General features: G+C 45.7%; 1 protein-coding gene across 3 annotated transcripts in view; it reads right to left on the bottom strand.

The window, feature by feature from the left end:
- The window catches only part of ZRANB3 (zinc finger RANBP2-type containing 3), an 894,936-nt gene that overhangs the window by 838,316 nt on the left and 34,635 nt on the right, over positions 1 to 21,985 (bottom strand). The gene's annotated exons all lie outside the window — the stretch shown is intronic.

Below are 21,985 nucleotides of genomic sequence, written 5' to 3'. Positions count from 1 at the left end.
GCGTGTGGTGGCGGACAGGGAAACTAAGTTCTTCAGTTCTCCGAGGGAGGCGGCGGCCTGGCTAGACAGATACGCTCCGGGTGCCCGCCAGATGGCTCCGGACTGACATCCAGTGTCCTTTCTACATGGGCCCACAATAAGCAAGTATAAGTCCGGGGAGCTTCCTTTTGTATTAGTTGTTCTGGACTTTGCTGGGTAGTGACTTTTACGCATCGGGTTTTGTATTGGGGTTTTTTGTTTGAATCTGTATACTACGCATAGCACTGCCGTAGGCTTTCGGATCACCAAGGTTAGAGCTCTGAAAGGGATATGTGTATGCCACAGTTCGGGGAGGTATACGGGGAGGGGGGATGTTGTTGTGATGATGTTTGTTTTTCTGTTGTTTTTCTATTTCTCTTTTTCTCAGTTATTTGTTTTTCATATGACCATTTACCAAATTGTGAGGTGATGTTGTGCTATTTAGAGGGGTTTGGCTCGGGGCCCAGGGCCTGCGGACGATATGGTTCCAGGGATGGTACTGAGTACGGGCAGATAGATACTTGGATAATGGTGATGGGGGGGCTCCTTTCTCACCTTGTAGGGTCTCTGCATGCTGTGTCTCAGATGGTACAAAGGACGACATGTCTGCCTTAAAGATTCTGGCATGGAATGTCCGGACATTAACAATAAAGTAAAGCGATCCTTAGTATTTCAAATGATTAAGAAATATGGCCCGGATATTATCTGTCAGAGTGAAACTCATCTGGAGAGAAATAGACTATTGTCGCTCCGCAGGCCTTGGATAGGCTGGGCGTATCATTCCTCTCACTCCTCCTCTTCCAGGGGGGTGTCAGTCATGATAAAGAGAACTGTACAGTTTGAATTAATTACGGTAAACACGGATTCAAATGGTAGGTTTGTGTTTCTGGAGTGCAAGCTCAACTCCCGTAATTTTTTTATTTTGTCTGTTTATGTTCCTCCCCCATTCTCGTATGATGTCCTGCAGAAGGCGGTCTCATTTATTGCTTCCTCTCCACATACTCCTGTCATTTGTGTAGGGGATTTTAACAACGTGTTGGATGCCTCTCTGGATAGATGGAGGTCTTCTCAGGATTCGGGGGCGGGGGGGTGGCCAATCTATATCTCAATCTAAGTTTGCTGATTTTATAGATAGCATTCAGTGGGTGGATGTCTGGAGGGCTCGCTACCCTACGCTTAGGCAGTTTTCATGTATTTCCAGTTCGCACGGCTCCTTCTCCAGAATCGACCTGGCCCTGGTCTCGCCCATGCTCCTATCTAGCATAACGGATGTTCATTATGAGGCACGGGGGGTGTCCGACCATTCGCCCCTGTTGCTGTCTCTCAAAATGGAGTGCCGGAGGGGACAGTCATATTGGAAGCTGCACCCCCTGGCTGATTCAGCTGGGAGAGTGCCCGGATTTGCCGCCTAGGTGGGAAGGTTTCTTTGCAGATAACGTGGGCTCTGCCCCGACACCGGTTATATGGGATGCATTCAAAGCTTATTTACGCGGTACGCTGATAGGCAAAATAGCTGCCCGCAAGATAGAGTACAGAGCGACGGAGAGACGGCTTGAATCTGAATATAGGGATCTAGAGACACGCTATTTGGCTCAGGGAACCTCTGCGCTAAAGGCAAGCTGGCTGTTAGCTCAGGAGGCCTGGCTAGCTCACCTCTCGGATAAAAATGCGCGCTCCCTTTTGTTCAGGGCCACCAATATATATATGCAGGCGGACAGGCCAGGTAGTTTATTGGCCCATTTGGTGCATTACGACCGTCCTGGGTCCACGATAATGCAGATGTCTGACCCTGATGGCTCCATAGTAGATAATACCACTGACATAGCGCAGATGTTCCTTTCATACTTTAAAGAGGTCTATGACTTTCAGTTGACGTGCTCCGTGGAAGACTTAGACCTGTACCTGTCCAATATACCCCTTTCTAAGCTTTCCCCCGAGGCTAGGGATATTCTAGACGCGCCCTTAACTTTGGAAGAGGTGACTGCGGCGGTGGGAATGTCTCCCAGTGGCAAGTCTCCGGGTAGCGATGGCATCCCCACTGAGCTGTATAAACAATACATACAGTTCTTTGGTTCCAAGCTGCATGAGATGTATACAGACATATTTGCCACTAATCAACTCCCTCCCTCGATGTCCGAGGCCGTAATTGTAGTACAGCCAAAGCCCGGTAAGGACCCCAAACTAGTAGAGTCCTATAGGCCGATCTCCCTCATCCCTACCGATGCCAAGATTCTGGCAAAAATCCTTGCGGTCAGGCTCAACTTGGTCATTACATCTATAATACACCAGGATCAATCTGGCTTCATGCCAGGGAAATCCACGTCCATTAATTTGCGCAGGCTATACACTATTTTGCAGGCTCCCCATGACTTCCCCTCGGACGCGGTTGTGGTTTCATTGGATGCGGCTAAGGCATTCGACAGTGTCGAATGGCCATATCTGTGGGGGGTCATGACATGTATGGGCTTCGGCCCTAATTTTATACGATGGATTAAATTGCTATATCAAAGCCCACGCGCCAGGATCTTGGTTAATGGCTATGTTTCCTCCTCCTTTACTCTGACAGGGATGCCCCTCTCCCCAGCCTTATTTGCCATAGCCATTGAACCCTTGGCTTGCTTGGTCAGATCACACCCGGACATTGGGGGAGTTGACACGGGCCCATGTACTGACAAAATAGCCCTTTATGCAGACGACCTATTACTCTTCTTACACGACTACAGTGTGGATATGCCTGTAGTGTTGCAGGTAATAGAGACCTTTGGCGGCTTCTCTGGTCTCCGCATCAACTGGTCCAAATCATTTATAATGCCCATTATGGGCTCTCCTCCCCGGGTCCCAAGGATCTCCCTACCACTGAGCTGGACAGGCCAGTTTAAATATCTTGGGATCCAGGTTACTAATGACCCTTCGGATTTTATACCCTTGAACCTTGACCCACTTGTACAGCTGATTGTGCGAAAGTCGAGGGCTTGGTGTAAACTCCCGCTGACAATGACAGGTAGGGTTAGCCTTATTAAGATGATAGTTTTGCCCAAACTACTGTACGTTCTTTCGCAATCCCCTGTATACATATTCCCGGCCTTCTTTCAGAAATTAAACAGTATACTAATATCTCTGATATGGGCCAATAAAAGGCCTAGAATAAAGTTAAATACCCTCACTAGACAAAAAGTTGATGGCGGCTTGGCCTTGGCTCACTTCCAACTATACTACTATGCAGCCCAGCTGGCACACATCGGTATCTGGTTGCGGGGAGTAGAGGAGGCTGGTCTGTGCTGGGCGTTTCTCCGTTGTTACTACCCGGACCTTTCTCCGACGCAGATTTTAGTGGGGGGGAGCGCTTCTCGGATGTCCCCTCCTATTGTTTTTCAGGCCATGAAGATCTGGTTGGCTTTGATGCGTATGCTTGGGTACGATAGTATGGACCCGGATACTCCCCTTTGGCACTCCGCATCACTCCATGAACTGGGGTCTCTAGAGGGAAGGGTGGTGTGGGCCCCGTACTCAGTAACCTCCATATTCCAGTTGTACAACAATGGTACAATGAAGTCCTTTCAGCAACTAAAGGAAGAGTTTGGTCTCCCAAACTCTTACTTTTATAGATTTTTACAGCTCAGGCACGCTTTACAATCACAGTTCGGGGATTCCCCCCCGGTGCTTCTCCCCTTCCCCATAAAGACCTTTCTATGCTCATTGGGTCGGGTCAAGATGATCTCCTTCACTTACTCGTACCTTATAAAAACAATTCATGCAGACTGGCTCTCGAATTTTCCGGAACGCTGGGAGCGTGATCTGGGCCCCATAGATGTGGAAGATTGGGAGGTGGCGCTGGGGAACTCGAGCCAGGTGACCAAATCACTACGGTTCCAACAAATCCAACTCTTTATATTGCATAGATCATATATAACTCCGAACAGGCTGGCCAGATTTGGGGCTGGTGGCGCTGTCGCTTGTCCTAAGTGCGGGGCCGCTGGCGGATCATTCTGGCACCCGGTGTGGGAGTGTCCATCCTTGCAGGCGTTCTGGGCTGGGGTCGGGTCGATTCTGGAACATACGGGGATACCGAGAGGCATGCTGACTCCAGGATTTTGCATTCTGGGAGTAGGAGGAACTGACTCTGGGCCTAAATGGGAGGACTTGTATGCTCGTAGTATATGCGCCCTCGCCAAGGTGTGCATTGCGCGGACATGGATGGCTCCACACTCCCCTACGATGTCTGCATTTAAAGCCCTTGTGAATGACACAGTATTGAAGGATCGGTACATTTATATGAGAAATAATGCCCTTTCTAAACACGAGAAGATATGGTCCTCTTGGATTAACTCTACATATTCCTCCCCTGCCCTTAGAATTTAAAGATTTACAATTTAACTTAAATTGTCGTACGCCTTTTACGGCGGCCCGGCTACTTGGGACTTGTGGAACGAGCCAGGCTCCTCTCCCGTATTCTACACTATAGGGATAATGCACCTCATATCGCACAACTGTAGGAATCTAGGCTGGATGGAGATGTTTTGGTCTGGTCTGTTTATGGTTTATGCTATCTCTTTTTTCTTTTTTTTTCTTTTTTCTTTTTTTTTCTCGGGTGTCTTGTAGGCTTTATTAGGCCTCATAGTTGGGGGGGGGGGGGGGGGGTGTTGCCGAAATATTTTGGGGAGAAAATAAGAAATGTTAGTATGTGTTTTGACCTTGTTTGCAGACTTCAGAGAATCTGGTATCTGTGGGTTGACACTATACGGACCTGTGACCACTTGATACACCACGCATATATACATTGTTTGAGAAGGATATGTGCATGAATATATTGTATAACAACAATTGCAGCTCTCAATATATACTGAAATGTCTGTAACGATTTCATTCTTGTTGAATAAAAATACTCTATTCAAAAAAAAAAATTAGTTTTACCTCATTCTGACCACTTAGTTGACATACGTTAGGAATCCTGGGAAAATCCAGGAAAGAAATTCACACCTCACAAAAAAAATGCTGGCTCGCTATCCCCTCGCTGCGGAGTTAAGTAAAAATTGGGAAATGCCACCGCCGGTGGATTCGCAAAAAGCTCGGCTGGTGGTGTCCTCTGCTCTGCCTGTAACTACCGTCACCTCTCTGAAGGAAATGATGGATAAGCGTGTGGAGGGTTGCTTAAAGGCTATTTATACCCTTGCGGGAGCTGTGCATCGGCCCACTATTGCAGCTACTTGGGCTGCAGAAGCTATTGAGGCGTGGGCCCAGGAGGTGGAAGCAGAGCTGCCGTCCAATTTTTCTGATAATGCTAGACAATGTCTTTCGTATATTGTCACAGCCTCTCATTACATTAAGGAGGCAGCTTCTGATGCTAAGGCCTCTACTACATCCTACTACATCCATTTTGGCTCGCCGGATTCTCTGGTTATGGTCTTGGTCTGTGGATCTGGACTCCCTTGAGGTGCTCCCTTTTAAGGGGAACATCCTTATTGAAGAGGACATCAACAAGATTGTTGCTGACTTAGCTTCAGCTAAGACGGCATGTCTACCTAGTACTGCTCCTTCGGCCCCGAAGGTTAAGAGTACTTCCTTTCATTCCTTTTGACCTCCAGGTAAAGCAAAGGGTCAGGCATACCCGAAACAGGCCCGCACTTCCAAAACCACCAAACCAACACTAAATGTGCCTGGGCTGCCTGTCAGTCGGCTTCCAAATCAAACAAGCCTACTGCATCATGGTGCGGGCCTCCCCCTAAAGGATCCCAGGGTGGGAGGCCGACTTCTAAGGTTTACCCAGGTATGGTTGAAGACTACTTCCGACGCCTGGGTAAGGGATGTCGTCGCTCACGGATACGCCATATCCTTCAAGAATCATCCCCCTCATCAATTTTGCCTGACAAACATCCCTTCGGATCAGGTGAAGGCAAAAACTCTTAATTTGGTGGTACAGTCCCTCCTGGACACAGGAGTGGTAGTGTCGTTGCCTCTGGATCAGAGCGGCAGGGGATACTATTCATTGCTGTTCTAGTTCCAAAACCGAATGGTTCCTCTCGGCCCATTCTCAACCTCAACTCTTTGAACAAATTTGTGAGTGTCTCCAGGTTTCGTATGGAAACTCTTCGCTCTATTGTTCTGGCTTTGGACCCTGGGGACTATATGGTATCCCTGGATATACAGAATGCTTACCTCCATATTCCTATTGCCATGTAGCATCAGCAATACCTGCGGTTTCCTATTGACAACCTCCATTATCAATTCCGGGCCTTACCTTTTGGATTGACCACGGCTACACGAGTCTTCACCAAGGTCATGGCGGTGATAACGGCCCTGCTCCGCCGTCAGGATGTCACAATTCTACCATATCTGGACGACTTGTTGATCCTGGAGAATTCCCCAGATGTTCTCCTCTGTCATTTGGATCTGACGGTCCAGTTTCTGCAAGCCCACGGGTGGCTCATCAACTGGAAGAAATCTTCCCTGGTCCCTGCTCAGAGCATGGTGCACCTGGGGGCATTGTTGGACACTCACAACCAGTGGTTGTTCTTGTCACAGGAGAAGGTCCTGAACCTTCAGGACAGGGTTCGATGCTTCCTCTCTCGCCTGCGAGTGTCGATACACTTGACTATGCAAGTACTAGGCCTCATGGTGTCGGCTTTCGACATGGTAAAGTATGCTCAATTTCATTCCCGCCCTCTGCAGAAGGTGATTCTTGCCAAGTGGGACGGCCTGCTTCACCAGATCTGGTCTCAAATTATCTCCTTGTCTCCGGAGGTTCGTCTGTCACTGAGCTGGTGGCTACAGGACCAATGATTGAGCACGGGTCGTCCCTTCTGGATCTCCAACTGGGTCCTCCTGACTACGGATGCCAGTCTGAGGGGGTGGGGCGTGGTGTTGGAGCAACACTCTCTTCAAGGTCGGTGGACCAGGGAGGAGTCTCTCCTCCCGATAAACATTCTGGAATTGCGGGCGGTGTTCAGTGCTCTGAACCTGGCCCAACATCTGATACAGAACAGGCCTGTTCAAGTACAGTCAGACAACGTCACCACGGTGGCATACATAAATCCTCAAGGTGGCAATTGAAGCCGCATGGCAATGATGAAAGTATCCAGGATTCTTCTGTGGGCGAAACGCCATCTGCCAGACATTCATTCCATGGGTCCTCAACTGGAAAGCGGACTTCCTCAGTCGTCAGGACATTCACACCGGAGAGTGGAGCCTCCATCCAGAAGTATTTCAACTCCTAGTGGACAAGCGAGGCCTACCAGACGTAGACCTGATGGCGTCTCAACACAATCACAAGGTTCCGGTCTTCGGAGCAAGATCAAGGGATCCTCAAGCAGCGTTCATGGATGCACTGTCAGTTCCATGGAACTTTCGACTGCCGTACGTGTTCCCTCCAGTGTCACTCCTGCCCAGAGTAATAAGGAAGTTCAAGCAAGAAGGAGGAATCCTACTTCTGATCACTCCAACGTGGCCCAGACGGCATTGGTTCTCAGATCTACAGGGTCTCTCGTTAGAGCGCCCTTTTCTACTTCCGCAACGTCCCGACCTCCTCGTTCAGGGCCCTTGTGTATACCAGGATTTGACCTGGCTGGCTTTGACGGCATGCTCTTGAAGCTTCAGTTCTGAGGGACAAAGGATTTTCTGAGGCGGTCATTCAAACTATGTTGAAGGCCCATAAACCGGCTTCTGCTCGAATTTATCATAGGGTCTGGAATACTTACTTTACTTGGTGCACATCTAACAATCATGACGCTTACAAGTTTAATACGTCCAAACTTTTGGCTTTCCTGCAACAGGGCCTGAACTTAGGCCTTTGTCTGGCCTCCGTCAAGATTCATATTTCGGCCTTGTCGGTATGGTTTCAGAGAAAAATTGCGACTCTGCCTTATACATTCACTCAGGGTGTTTTATGGATTCAGCCTCCCTATGTCCCACCTGTGGCTCCTTGGGATTTGTTGGTGGTTCTGGAGGCCTTGCAAGAGTCTCTGTTTGAACCTCTTGAATCTGTGGACCTTAAATGGCTTACTCTTAAGGTCTTGTTTCTGCTGGCTATTGCCTCTGCTAGACGGATTTCAGACTTGGGTGCCTTATCCTGTTGGTCACCTTTTCTGATTTTTCACCGTGACTGGGCGGATATTAGGACGCGCCCTGGTTATCTACTTAAGGTGATGTCTTCTTTCCACCTTAACCAAGAGTTTGTGGTTCCAGGCTTTATTTCTACTGACTTGTCCTCCAAAGAGCGGTCTTTGGGTGTGGTACGGGCTCTCCGTATCTATGTGAAGAGGACAGCCTCTGTTAGGAAGTCTGATTCTCTTTTTGTACTTTTTGGTTTTCACAAACGTGGCTGGCCTGCGACTAAGCAGACCCTGGAGAGATGGATTAGAATGGTGATTGCACAAGCTTATGTACAGGCTGGTCTTCCAGCTACTGCTACCATCAAAGCCCATTCTACTCGGTCGGTTGGACCTACTTGGGCGGCCCGCCATGGTGCAACCCTTGAACAATTGTGCAAGGCGGCTACATGGTCCTCAGTGAACACGTTTATAAGGTTCTATGCCTTTGATACTTCCGTCTCCCAAGATGCTTACTTTGGACGCTGGGTTCTTGTGACCGCTACAGTGCATCTCCTCCCATGAGGAACTGCTTTAGGATATCCCCGATGTTATCCCTGTGGAACCCAGTGTACCCCGCTGCAGAAAAGGAGATTTATGGTAAGAACTTACCGTTGTTAAATCTCTTTCTGTGAGGTACACTGGGTTCCACAGGGCATCCACTCTGACGCACTTAGCTTCTTTTGGGTTTGTATGGCATTAGCCGCTGATACCTTCTCCTGTCGTGAGAATGTGATGTAAGTGGCTACTAACGGTTGTCGTCTCTTTTACCTGCTACTGCATTGGACTGGTTAACAAAACTGAGCTCCTGTGCATGGAGACGGGGTTATAGAGGAGGCGGCGCTGAGCATCTTGGGAACAGTCAAAGCTTTTAACCTGTTGGTGCCTTGGATCAAGATCCTACTCTACACCCCAATGTTATCCCTGTGGAACCCAGTGTACCTCGTTAACAACAGTAAGTTCTTACCATAAATCTCCTTTTATATATATATATATATATATATATATTTATTTATTTATTCCCATACAGGGGGCTAATCATAGACCCATTATAACTGCCTCCTGGGCTGTGAAAATAGCATGGGTTCAGTCACAAGAGGAAGAGCTGCCCGAGGATATGTCTGTCATTGTCAGACAATGCCTGTCTCACCTTACCACCGCCACCTAATACGTTTGAAAGGCATCCCCTGAGGCGGGTGTATTGGCAGCCAAGGCGTTGACCATGTCTGTACTGGCTTTCCGCATACTGTGGTTGAGGTCGTGGACAGTGGACCTGGACTCCAATAAGACCTTTGGGGTACTTCCGTTTACTGGAGACAGTTTGTTTGTGGAAGACCTACATAAAATAGTGTCTGAAATAGCACGGCTCTTCTCCCCACTACTATTCCTTCTGCACAGAAGGCAAAAGATACCACTTTTGGTTCCTTTCGGCCTCAAGGGAAAGCAAAAGGTCAGGCATACCCGAGACAATCTCGTGCTCTCAAAAACCACAAAGCCCAAGGCAAAACAATACTGGGCAGCCCATCAGCCTGCTTCAAGATGGGGCGGGCCTCCCTCTTGGGAATCCCAGGGTGGGAGGCTGACATCTACAGTAGCCCAGGTCTGGTTAAAGACCACTTCAGGCGCATGGTTACTGGAAGTTGTCTCTCACGGTTACCCTGTCTCGTTCAAGAGATGTTCCCCTCGCCAGTTCTGCACTACAGCTCTCCCTTCGGATCTGTTGAAGGTGCAAGCTCTACAAACTGTGGTGAGTTCTCTCCTGAGTACAGGAGTGGTTGTGCCTGTACCTCAGTCCCAGAAAGGCAGAGGTTATTACTTGACCCTGTTTCTGGTCCCGAAACCCAATGGGTCCTTCCGGCCTATACTAAATCTGAAATCACTGAACAAGTTTGTGAGAGTGCCCAGGTTTCGTGTGGAAACACTGCGCTCCATTGTGCTGGCTATGGAACTTGGAGACTATATGGTATCCCTGGATATACAGGATGCATATCTGCATATTCCTATTGCCATGTCGCATCAGCAGTTCCTGCGGTTTGCTATTGGCAATCTTCACTACCAATTCCAGCTCTGCCATTTGGACTGGCTACGGCTCCTCAGATCTTTACCAAGATCATGGCAGTGATGACGGCCCATCTCCGTTGCAGGGAGTTAGAATCCTGCCGTAATTGGATGACCTGTGATTCTGGCAAATTCCCACAAAGTCCTCCTGAGTCATCTGCAACTAACGGTAACCTTCCTGAAAGCCCACGGGTGCTTATCAATTGGAAGAAGTCCTCGCTGGTCCCAGCTCAGAGCATGGTGCACCTGCGGGCACTCCTAGACATGCACAGTCAGAGACTGTTTCTGTCTAAAGAATAAGTCCTAAAGCTTCAGGACAGGATAAGACACTTCATTCGTCGCCCCACAGTGTCAATACACTCGGCGATGCAAGTATTTGGCCTGATGGTGTCAAAGTCGAAAATATTATAGGCACACTCATCACGTACATACACCACACAGATGGCCTTCGTGCGCGTGCTTTTTCTGCCGTGCGTGCACATACACGCAAGCTACGTATAACCGCTCACGCGGTCTTGCGTGTTAGCACGTGGTATGAGTAAATACAGTAACATACGCATTTGCACGGAAAAGCCATCAAAAGCCATATTCAATATTTTACCCATATAATGCATAAATCACACACAGTCTGTACATCCTTCTAATAGCAAGTTACTGTTCACACATAAATTATTCTCTTAGAAACTCAAGCACAATGTACCAGACTGACTTGTTTACGCAAAGCTTTGTAATCCTATGAAGAAGGAAAATACCTTTGGTTACCCCCATTGTTCTAGAGTTGTCCAGTATCTGTCGAAGACAGTAAATACTGGACTGTCATTGTCTTACTTGAAGCTAGGACAAACAAGAAGACAATATCCAGAAACCTTGTTTAACTGGAAAGAACTCGATTAGCAACAGCTGACAAACTACATACCAGACATTTAGATATCTGAGGTAATAACATTCATAGTGTAAACTCTTGGAAATATCTAAATATATATATATATATATATATATATCCTAACAAATTGTAATAGCAGGAATATATGTATATATATATATATATATATATCTCTTGAGGATGGAAATGGATAATAATATCATGTGTGGGATCATATTGTTCAGGGTCACATAAGCAGTAATCTGGTGGGTATGAGAATATTGTCACATATTGCAACAATAAGTTATTAATAATACCAGATTTATGTATGATTAATGTGATGGGTTTAACTGGTCATGGGGCGGGAACTCAGATGCAAACAACAGAAATCACATCTCAAGACTTAGCCATCGCCCACAGCTAGAGCTGACCAATGATCCCCAGTGCACAGGATATGTCCCACCCCCGAACCAATGGAAGAAGAGCATACAGTGTCTATTGTATCATGAACTGAACAAATTTATAAAAAGCCAAGCTGCGTGGCCGGCCACACATTCTCTGAAAGTCATCTATCTTGATTGACCGAGGGCCGGGACCAGGTGGCGCTTGCGAAACAAACGTATGTATCATTGATTGTAGCCTGTATCTCTTATTGTGATTGTATTATTATTGTAACCCCCTGTTAGTAAATAACTGTTGGTGGGTCGGACCCCAACATATTTAAATGCAATTGGTGTCGTGTTCCTTTCCTGCTAGGGGTTATAAAGTGTATTCCGCCTCACATGTAGCTACTCCGTGCTAACAGCGTGACGGCGTGCTTACGCAACGTGTACTCATCTGTTAGGGGTTACACACACACGCTTAGCGGTCGCAGCGGCCTGCACAAATATAAGTTAAAGGTATTGCTTTTTCTGTCCTGTATGTTAATCTACATTATCAATTGGGGGCTCGATCCGTTTTTTCACATACTCATAGACGGCAGACCATAGCAGACTTTGATGTATCAGCAAAGGGTGGAAATGCATCTTTAAGTAAAACCTTTTCCTGGTTGCTTGGATGTTTTAATACCCTCCTTTGTGTGCTGTTAGATCGCGTCTGCTCTGTCTAGTCTACAGAGGTGGTGAGAGAACCTGGGGGAAACAGGTAAAAAGCTATTTAAAAATCTGTGTAAAATTTTTTGGTGCCAAAAGCGTACACAAAGCGTACCGATACTTTGGATACCCTCTCACATACTGCTGCCATACGTCCATAGGTTATTACAGTCATTTTAGACCTGTGTGAAATCGGATACATTTGTTTGCTATATAGATAAATTTGAAATAAGTGTATTAAGGGTGTAATTATAAAACACAATGCAGTTCTTGCCTAGTCGTTAAAGGTTTATACAGAAAAACTGTGTTGTGTTTGTGAGCGATAGTAGCTTTTATGGCTCACATTTATAGAGACTGTGTGATTTGTTCAATTGCGGATGCACATTTGTACACGTGGTATGGACAAAGTATAGGAAAGGCACGCATGGTCACGTGTTTACGCAAGGTTGCACAGGATTGCGGGCGCAAAGTACAAATCACACGCTAGTTGTTCAATGAAAGGCGGGATAGTATACGTTTAATACAATAGCACATAACTATCCGATTTCAGAAGCAGATTACCTTGATATTTTGTTTAAACTGTATTACCTCTGGGGTAAAGTAGCTGGTCACAGGGAGTGGTATTTTCTGTACAGAAAAGAAAAACAAGGTGTATCTGAGTGAGTGAAAGTAAGAGTGAGTGGAGCTGAACCCCGGAAAATCGGGATCCCGTGGAAACACTGGGTTAGTAGAGGCTTAGTGGCGTAAGGGTTTGCAACCCTACATATTATCTAGGTGGTCTGAAGTGGTCTAGGTGATCTAGGTGACCCAAATCTAGGTGGTCTAGAGTGGTCTAGGTGTTTAACAGCGATCGTAGGGCGGATAGATAACAAGTATCTATATGCTGTGCGATTTAACCGCACGCCCATGTGTTTTACACAGCACAACGTGATACTATTGTGTCATAGGCGCTGTGGAAAGCATACGCAGGCGTGATTGTGTAAACAAGGGGTTTTTCTTTGATAACTTTTGGAAATCACCCTGGTGGGTTTCCACTGGAAAGGGTGAGCAATAGTTATTAGGAAACAGTTTTTTCACCCTACAAAAATTCCAGTGGAAAGATACCGAAAAGGAATTTTTTCGCTGCCTCTCTCAGGAAAATATTCCAACAGAGCCTCCACCGAAAGAAATTGCGGTGCTGTAAGGTCTTATAGGAGCCCTAGGTTGGGTACATTGCGATCCACTATCGACAGTGTATCGTTGTACTGGCCAACAAGGGTGAGAGTGGGTGAAGAGCGCTCAGAGAACTTTCACCGTCTGCTTGCATTGAGTATTTTGGTGTTTGTGGGAAAAGGCCCACAAATATGGGAGCCAGTTGCTCAAGTGAGAGACGTTCAGCAGCGAGGGTTCAGGCTGAAGAAGTGCGGCCCAGGGGGTCACCAAGGTTTATAATGTGTGGGAAATATGGTCCACATGCAGAGGCTTATTGCAATGAATGGGTATGTATGACTGCTAATGATAGGGCATCATTCACTGGGATGGGTAGCTTTGAACCAGAGGTACTGCAGAACGTAAAGATTAGAATATGTCTTATCAAATCTAGAAAACAAAGGATCAGACATAACGACTGTTTAAACCTGTGGCAGCAGGAGGGGAGGTGCAAAGGGAACTGACTTGCACAGCAGGTTCCAAACCTGGCAAGAATGTGAGTATGAACACACCATTACCGACACAGGTCGAAGGGGAGAAAATGGCTACAATCAATGGTGCATTGGAAAACGATAGAGACATTCATGAAAACATGTACTAACCCTAACCCATGCATATTGTACCCTGTCTTAAGTTCTCTCCAAGGTCATAGGTCAGAGGAAAATGATGCATCCATCTCACTCTCAGCCCTCATCCAGGCAGTCGCCTTACAGGAAACTCAGGTGGGCCCTGCCCAACCAGTAAGAGCAGTGACGGTGTCCCCTACTGAAAGGACTGGTGAGATCACAGGCACCTGTAAGTGTGAGACTGTTCATTACACAGAGACAATAACACCTCACAGTGAGCAAATTAGGTATAAAATGGTTGGGTTACATCCTGTCTTGGAAATAGTAACTCCCAATAGGAGGACCGATAGACAGGGAGTAACCCTCACCAGGAATAATGCAATGTATTGCCCGTGGACCAGAGCAGAACTGGGGTCAATCATTTCAGAATTCCCCGATCCCCGGAAGCATTTAGCCAGATGTCAGAAGTTTATCAAAGATCTGGGTAATGCCCATGAACCTGCAAACAAAGATTGGCGGATACTTTTGAAAGCGTGCCTACCCCCTAATATTGACACCCAAAAATGTATTACGGATTGTAAATTAGAGTCGGACAGTCCTATGACTGACGAACACAATCAGGAGAACGTGGAACGAATTAACATACAACTAGGATTGTGTTTCCCCACTGCTGTTAAGTGGAGCAAAATTTTCTCCATAAAACAGAGAGAAAATGAAATGACATCTGAATATTGCCATAGGGCCTTACAAATAATGGCTAGATACACTGGGGTATCGGATATAGGGAACAATGCGAATTACAGGGAGGTGGCTGTCTCTGTGCTAATGGACGGGCTTAATAAGGCATTGAGGGTCAGGGTGCAGACTTCTTTACCTAATTGGAGAGGGGTCACAGTAGCAAATCTTAGAGAGTGCGCTATTGAACATCACAAGAATATTGCCAGGCACAGAGAACAACAGGAGGAGAGGTTGAGGACGGTAAGAATACAGGCACATACAGGAAAGACCCATCAGCCCAAACCCCAGATCCCTAATGGTAAGCCAAGGTCAATAATATGTTACACTTGTAGAAAGAAAGGGCATTTTTCCAGGGATTGTAGGAGTAATGGGACACATAGTAAATATAGACCCCCTAGACAAAGAACACAAGCCACAGTATTAAACACATAGATGGGACCAAGGGACATATAGTAAGGATTCAAAAGCCATATAGAAAACACAGATTCGGCTAATGGGAAGAACAAAATAAATGCAACATTACCCTTTGACAAAACTTGCTAAGGTTAAGATGGGGCCCCTACGATGCTAAACGTTTTCATCTCCTTCTTTTTCTTAACAAAAATGGCCCCTGATTAACGTAACAGAAACTTTGTTAAATATGAAATACATATATTGTACTCCCGCTCAGGAAGTACAAGGTATGTTAGATACCCTCAAAGACTAATGTTGCAGTACACTGTTCTAGTTTCATGTCCTTCACAGGTAGAGGAAATTATCTCACAGATACCGGGTTCCATATGAACCTAGGATGGACAGGACACTGGATTGATGGCTGGGATAGTCCCAGTAGAGATACAACACACATAGAATTCTTTTTTGTAAGGGGACTAGACCAAGTAGAGAATCACTTCCCCGTAGTGCCCAATCCAGTTGTCATTTTTTTTAAATAAAAATATCTCTACAAACTTCTCTGTCACCAACTTCTATTCTGTTTCTCCACAATTTCCTCTTCATCTTTTGCATTCACACAGGGTGGTCCAATACATGGACCCGATTACAGTTCAAACACCACATGCCTACTCGGTCCTTCAGAGTTCTGCCCAAACCCAGTATATCTCACCAGCAGGATGACACCAGTATTACTACAGTGTGCCTGCTCATGCACAAAGGGTGGAGAATGGGAATACTGGTGAAGGGAGATTGTGTACAGACACTGATATGCATGATGTTGTGACGGCCTGTTGGTGAATGGCAAACCTGACATTTTCTTTTTCATTTTCCCTCTCTTCTCTCATCTAGAGATTTTTATTATTTTTTTTACTTCACACAACTGATAACATGAAATAATTAAACTGAAATTCAAAATTTGTGTTCCCTACAGGAAAAGGCAGTCTGGAAGGCGAAGGGATATGGTCAGGAGTCCTCAGGACTTTGGACAGATGGACACGGTAAGCCAGTGGCCCCCAGAGCATACCTCCCAAGCCTAGCTGAGGCGGCACACGGTCTGACTTATCTAGGTAAAGAAGGTATGTGCAAGTTGGTAAGAGCCTACTGGAGTGCACCAGGGTTCTCTTCTCATGCAGGTAGGAAAGCAATGACATGTCTTACTTGTTTGAGGTAGAATATTGGTAAGACAATACCAACAGAGCTATCCCATATCTCTCCTACAGACGGACCCTTTCAGGTAATACAAATCGACTTCATACAGTTACCACCCTGTAGGAATTTAAAATATGTGTTAGTATGTACTGATGTGTTTTCAAACTGGGAAGAAGCATTCCCCGCTGCCACAAATACTGCTGTGTTCACTGCAAAGAAAATCGTGCAGGAATTTGTGTGCAGATATGGTATCCCTAGAATGATTGAAATTGATAGGGTGAAGTCTTTCAGGTCGTGTGCAAACTGATGGGTATTAATAGCAAGCTGCATACTCCGTGCCGGCCACAGGCGAGTGCAAAGGTGGAGAGAATGAACAGCACTATTAAGAATAAATTGAGCAAAGTAGTGACTGAGACTGGATTGTTGTGGCCAGAAGCTTTGCCACTAGTGTTGTACAGCATCAGAACCACTCCCAGGTCACCGCTTAACTTATCACCCTTCAAAGTTCTTTTTGGTCAACAACCCCATGTAATGATAGGCCCCCAGGATGATTTGAAGTGCAATAACGAAATAACTGTGCAATATTTGGTTAGGATGAGCCAGCAGCTGAGAAATCAACAAAGAAATCTAAAGCTGGTGATCCCTGACCTACTGAACAGTAATTGTCATGACATTGAGCCTGGGGATTATGTGATGTTTTGAAATTTTTTACGCTCAGGTTGCCTCATAGACAGGTGGGAAGGACCATATCAAGTCTTGTTAACCAGCACGACAGCACTAAAGGTCGCCGAAAGAGAGACTTGGGTCCACTCGTCCCACTGCAAGAAGGTCGCTGACCCGGAGAAAACTAGCGACAAAGAGCAAGGTGAATAGAACCTCGTATCACTAGAGAATTTGTTCCGGGAAAGCTGAGAGGCACGACTGTTGAGACGGCACCTGAGCGCGGAGAACAACAAGATCAAGGACGGTTGTCGTACCATTTTTCTTTTTTCACCCCCCCCCACTGCATTTTTTTTTAAATTTCCCCTCTTATTTCTTTCTTCTTGCTCCGTAACGAAATGGATCTACCTCAAGAGACTGCGTTTCAGGTTTTTCTGGTAACTCTGTTTTTGATCAGGACAATATGTTTTTGTGAGAGACGTTGAGCAAGGATCTGGAATGGGTTCTGATGGCGAGTACGGATTTGTAGGATCTCAGGAGCAGCACATCAATCTAGTAAAGGCTGGTATCAGTAAGTGCTCTGGTAGTCATGGAGCTCGGAGGCACTGTGAAGGGTTATTGTCTGACGAATATTGTATATGTAGAAATTGTGAGAACCTAGTCAAAGATGGGTGCATCCAAAGATGTAAATGCCATAAATGCCGACATGGGCCGACATCCGTTGAGTGATTACCACTCATTAGTGGGTAAGGTCTTAAACCAAACAGAATGTAGGGTGTGCTCACAGGTACCTCAAGGACAGAGCAAGTCCGGATTAGTACCATACCCTTTAACGATAGATGAGGTACTCGAATTACGGGGTGGGAGACCGGTGGACAAGAAATTCAATATATCTAGGCCCCCTAGCTTGAAGCTCCACCAGTACAAAGTAGATAGGTTCCTGTTGTGTTTTAATGTTTCCAATTTCCGAAAACCAGGAAATTGGGAAGTGACTTGGAATAACCAGATAATGACCTTTTCACACAGAGCTGATAGGATTCCTATTGACTCTGAACTTGTATGCAAGATAGGCAACAGTGGAAAGTATTTTCGGTACCGGTATACACGTGGGAGCAAGACCATGTGGGTTGGAAACGTATCGCCAGGGTATTGTGCTCATATCATCCAGCCCGATACTTGTACTGAGCAGATGGGAGAACTAGGGATTGGATTCTTTACTTGGAAAATTTGTAATATGGTGATGTTATATTTTGTCCTCTATGTTCTCCCAGGTGATGCCTATTTCATATGTGGGAGGAAAGTGTACAAGTGGCTTACTCCGAGCTCTGAAGGGTTGTGTTATATTGGGAGAGTACTACCAGAGGTCATGACCATAGCGCACGACAAAATGAAAGACATTCACCGCAACGCTCAGACTCCTTATACTCATACCCATTATGAACACATCATCAAGAGCCACCTCATAGATAGGACAGAGCACACAGCCTCTGATTTGATCCATGAATCCACCGGGATTCAGTTCCTTCTCGCATTAAATATCACCCGTACTGCCAGAGGAACTATAAATTGTAGGTACATCCATGCGCTGGCGAACTTGATAGATAATATCACTGAGATGTATGATGACACCTTCAGGTATACAGGAAGGGAGTTACAAGACTACCAGAAAGGAACTGATCCAGCACAGGATGGTCCTTAATTACGTTACAGCTGTGACAGGTGGGTACTGTGTTACCCTGGCAACTCAATATGGTGTGAAGTGCTGTACGTATATTACGAATAGCACTGACGACCCCACGGAGATCATCGATCAAAAGATGGACGAGATCTTGCAGTTGAAGTGGGAATTCAGGAGGAAACACAACCTTACCTTGATGGTTGTGGGTAATGAACTGACCGGCTGGGTCTCAAGGTTGAACCCACGCAAGTGGTTCTCAGGGTTAGGAGAGTGGGCACAGAATGTTATTGTGAATGTGGGAAAGTTTCTCATTTGTATCCTGGGTGCCATCATAATTATTGGTCTGATATTTAGGTGTGTTCGAATTCTCACGCAAATTCTTCACAAGCACAGCACAAATTTGATTAGTCTAAGGAGCGAGGACGTTGTTACAGCTGCAGATTTATGACCCATCTGTTGAAACAGTGTTATGATAAGGATTGCAAATTAATTTCATGGCCTGTTTCTTTCACCATTTTTCTCTGTTTCCCCCTTTACCCTGAAACATCCAACCGAAGAAAAATAAACCGTCAACCATACCCAATGTTATGTGAATGTATTTTTATATAAGTGTCTTACCTTCATCACTGCAACCCTCAGTTAATGGCACACATAGTCGACAGGTGTTATCCACATATAGTAGCACTCACATATGTTTCCCCCTCCATGTATCATTAGATAAATGTGCTCCCCATTTGTTGGTATTAGAAGCCAAAAAGGTTAGGGTCAAAAGCCCTTGCCCGAAAGTAGCTCGGTAGTGTTTGTTTGCCCATGTACAGACCCTTAATACGGGATAAGAAGGATTTAATGTATACTTCGCAATACCTCGAAGCTTACTTAGAACATATACGGCACAATGATACATGCCCCTCAGACATTGATTCATACATACATGCTTTTTCCTACCCCACTAGGCTACACGTTTCCTACCTACAACTCTCTCCCGGTCATCCAAACTTAGTATATAATGTCTAGATAATATTTTCAGTTTATTAGTTATGTGTGGCAGTTATTATTGACTGCCAAAGGGTGAACTGTCAAAGTCGAAAATATTATATGCACACTCATCACGTACATACACCACACAGATGGCCTCTGTGCGGGTGCTTGTTCTGCCATGCGTGCACATACACGCAAGCTACGTATAACCGCTCACGCGGTCTTGCATGTTAGCACGTGGTATGAGTAAATGTGGTAACATACGCATTCGCACGGAAAAGCCATCAAAAGCCATATTCAATATTTTACCCATATAATGCATAAATCACACACAGTCTGTACATCCTTCTAATAGCAAGTTACTGTTCACACATAAATTATTCTCTTAGAAACTCAAGCACAATGTACCAGACTGACTTATTTACGCAAAGCTTTGTAATCCTATGAAGAAGGCAAATACCTTTGGTTACTCCCATTGTTCTAGAGATGTCCAGTATCTGTTGAAGACAGTAAATACTGGACTGTCATTGTCTTACTTGAAGCTAGGACAAACAAGAAGACAATATCCAGAAACCTTGTTTAACTGGGAAGAACTCGATTAGCAACAGCTGACAAACTACATACCAGACATTTAGATATCTGAGGTAATAACATTCATAGTCTATTTCCTAACAAATTGTAATAGCAGGAGTATATGTATATATATGTATGTGTGTACCTTTAAAAGCCATAAGATGTTTGGCAGATACACGTTAAACCTAGTGGGCATGTGTGCAGTTATATTATGTGTGATAGTTGCCAGGTTTTAATTTTTGAGACTTTGTGATTGTGTAGGACCTGCAAGAAGGTGGGGTACCTTGTCGAGCGGTTTGCAGGCTTCCGTGCATTGGCCAATTCACTAACTAAACCCCCATCATTTATTTATTGATGTTGTGAGGATAAGTGAGCTTGCTATGGTGAGTGCTGAACTTTCTGTCTGTGTATATATATATATATATATATATATATATATCTATCTTGAGAATGGAAATGGATAATCATATCATGTGTGGGATCATATTGTTCAGGGTCACATAAGCAGTAATCTGGTGGGTATGAGAATATTGTCACATATTGCAACAATAAGTTATTAATAATACCAGATTTATGTATGATTAATGTGATGGGTTTAACTGGTCATGGGGCGGGAACTCAGATGCAAACAACAGAAATCACATCTCAAGACTTAGCCATCGCCCACCGCTAGAGCTGACCAATGATCCCCAGTGCACAGGATATGTCCCACTCCCGAACCAATGGAAGAAGAGCATACAGTGTCTATTGTATCATGAACTGAACAAATTTATAAAAAGCCAAGCTGCCTGGCCGGCCACACATTCTCTGAAAGTCATCTATCTTGATTGACCGAGGACCGGGACCGGGTGGCGCTTGCGAAACAAACGTATGTATCATTGATTGAAGCCTGTATCTCTTATTGTGATTGTATTATTATTGTAACCCCCTGTTAGTAAATAACTGTTGGTGGGTCGGACCCCAACATATTTAAATGCAATTGGTGTCGTTTTCCTTTCCTGCTTAGGGTTATAAAGTGTATTCCGCCTCACATGTAGCTACTCCGTCCTAACAGCGTGACGGCGTGCTTATGCAATGTGTACGCATCTGTTAGGGGTTACACACACACGCTTAGCGGTCGCAGCGGCCTGCACAAATATAAGTTAAAGGTATTGCTTTTTCTGTCCTGTATGTTAATCAACATTATCAATGGTGTCTACCTTTGATATGGTAGAGTACGCTCAATTTCATTCCCGCTCACTACAGAGGTTAATCCTTTCTAAATGAAACGGCCTGCCTCATCGGATCAGATCTCAAATGATTTCTTTGACTCCGGAAGTTCGTCTGTCGCTGACCTGGTTGCTCCAGGACCAGCAATTAAGCAGGGGTCATCCTTTTTGGATCCCCAAACTGGGTCCTGCTGACAACGAACACCAGTCTGAGGGGATGGAGAGTGGTGTTAGAGCAACACTATTTGCAGGGTCGCTGGACCAAGGAGGAATCATTCCTCCCGATAAACATCATAGAGCTGAGGGCAGTGTTCAATGCACCGCCTTTAGTACAGAACAGGCCTGTTCAAGTTCGATCAGACAATGCCACTACGGTGACATACATAAACCATCAAGGCGGCACTCAAAGCCGCATGGCAACAAAGGAAGTGTCAAAAATCCTTTGTTGGGCAGAACACCATCTGCCAGCCATATCGGCAGTGTTCATTCCGAATGTCCTGAACTGGGAAGCGGATTTCCTCAGTCGCCATGACGTGCATGCCGGAGAGTGGAGTCTTAATCCACAAATCTTTCAACTCCTAGGCCCTCATTCCGACCCGATCGCAGCCTGCACTTCCTTGCAGTGGTGCGATCAGGTCTGGAATGCGAGTGTGCGTGGTTGCACGACGCCGGGCAACGACGCTGACAGCGGATAAAATGGTTGCA

The sequence above is a fragment of the Pseudophryne corroboree genome, chromosome 7 (assembly GCF_028390025.1).
Source record: "Pseudophryne corroboree isolate aPseCor3 chromosome 7, aPseCor3.hap2, whole genome shotgun sequence".
NCBI lineage: Eukaryota > Metazoa > Chordata > Amphibia > Anura > Myobatrachidae > Pseudophryne > Pseudophryne corroboree.
Note: the sequence above shows the minus strand (reverse complement) of the source record. Positions and strands in the feature narration are given on the sequence as shown.